Genomic DNA, 1,943 nt, shown 5'->3' on the forward strand with positions numbered 1-1,943 from the left:
CCTCTGTGCACACAGATTACACACAAGGAAAGGTCGTTTATTGTCGGCTTCCTCACCGAGCATTGCAAACTCAAGACAGCGCAGTTTTGCAACTTGCTGCAGTGAAAAAAACGATGCTAGGCACTCGACAACAGCTACATATATTGGTAATACTCATTCCGTCGGGTAAAGATGCGGGGACTGCAAAAACTACATACTCTCTCTGTCATTGTAAAAGCGGAAGTAGTAGTCGATTCTACCTCGTCGTACCCCGGCGTTCATTTTGGATAAGATGTGGAAATGGAATCAAATGGGACGACATTGCTGACAAAAGACACGCATTTGCAGGCGACAAAATGGGAAAGGTAGTACACAACGGGTTTGAAAGAAGGGATTTCCACTATGGGTCCGAGACTTAACCCATCTTCGTGTCAGGCGACTCTTGCAGTGTGGGCAGCCCTCTGAACCGCAGTGGATAAGGCACCGCCCTTGAAGCGTCGCTCGCTGGTAATGACTAAAGAACTGGGAAGCGCCGCTACTCACATATTTTGGAACGCATCAGAACCAGCTCCGGACACGTACACGACTAGAACATATAACTCTACACGTTTTGTCTCATGTGTCTCTGATGCTTTGTAGGTAGCATATTCCGGGAAAGGATGGTTAATAACGGGTGGAACGAAGAACGGGATGTGTAGATCGAACACATGAACCTGGTGCGCGGAGCCCATGTGCCACGGGCTGATGGTGTAGGGGTATCACGTTCGCTTCGCATGCGAAAGGTCTCGGGTTCAATTCCCGATCAGTCCACATAGTCCCATTTTGAGTATCGCGGACTTCACACTCGCATTTTCACTCGCATTATCAGCTGCATCCTGTCATGGGAAGGCAGGACGACCTGCTCTTCCCTATTTGAAAAACATTCATCCATCACGTACCCGCAGCTGCGTTGTTAGCCGAAACTTAGCAGTCGCTCCTTTTACCTGATAATTGTGCTTATCCATTGAAGCTTCTCGCAGCCACAGCGACACTATACGGGTGAGTGAGAAGCTCTACCACATATAGAAACATTGGCAAAACTACTTCGGTCGTGTTTATATATCGGGATGCACGTGTACGCACCTTGTACCTACAGGTGTATATTCGGTACGGAAACTGACCCGCATACACGAGGTGTGTATACATGTATCTTCTGCACGTCTATGCCCGGGTGAGTGAACGTAGCGCGTACACATACGCATTATACGCAGAGTTTAAAGCGTATACAGAACCTGCAGACTTTTTTCAAGTGGTGCAGGAGGGCATCCCCGAAAACAGCGAAGGAATGATGAACAAGGTGGAACTTAAGAACCCACATTGTAAACCTTCTGTTGGACAGCTGTATGAACCGCGGCCATTTCAAAGAAGGGACAGATATAAACTAACACTTCCGTACGGGCGTGCACGTCTGAGTCGTTACACATCGTTGGTGTCCGCATAGAAAAAACCTGCTTTAGAGCGAGTTAAGCGCTGTACACGGGAGAGAAACCCAGTAGTTCCTGCTCTCTCTTCCTTTGAATAAGACGTCGTACAGCCAAAACTCGGGCAAGAAGACACCTTTGCTTGCCTAACTGTGACAATCTTTCAATTACTCCTCTGGTAAAGGTTTTCGCGCTGTTGTCGCTATGACTGGTAGAATTACGACTGCCGTCTCGCAGGTGCAGTATTCATATACCATTAGCTAGAAATGACTTCTATTTTTCTTAGTGAGCCCCCAGGTTCGAGGAAGCACCGTGCACAGGATGTCACCGTTTTTGGCGGTAGCATACCTTTTTTCCGCTTACTTAACTACATCAAGTCTTTTAGCGTGTCCATAATGGTGAACGCTTTCACATTTAGCACTCCACTATAGAGAGGAAGACCGATGTCCACTCTCTTCTCTCCTTTAAGCATGTGACATCTATTCACACGAATAGGTTCCTCCT

At 47.5% G+C, this 1,943-nt stretch overlaps 1 non-coding gene across 1 annotated transcript; it reads left to right on the forward strand.

Moving 5' to 3' along the window:
- The first annotated feature begins 717 nt into the window (after positions 1 to 717).
- On the forward strand, positions 718 to 789 carry TRNAA-CGC (transfer RNA alanine (anticodon CGC)). Its single transcript has one exon. It is a non-coding gene; the product is annotated as a tRNA-Ala (tRNA).
- Positions 790 to 1,943: the final 1,154 nt, after the last annotated feature.

The sequence above is a fragment of the Physeter macrocephalus genome, unplaced genomic scaffold, assembly GCF_002837175.3.
Source record: "Physeter macrocephalus isolate SW-GA unplaced genomic scaffold, ASM283717v5 random_5894, whole genome shotgun sequence".
Lineage (NCBI taxonomy): Eukaryota > Metazoa > Chordata > Mammalia > Artiodactyla > Physeteridae > Physeter > Physeter macrocephalus.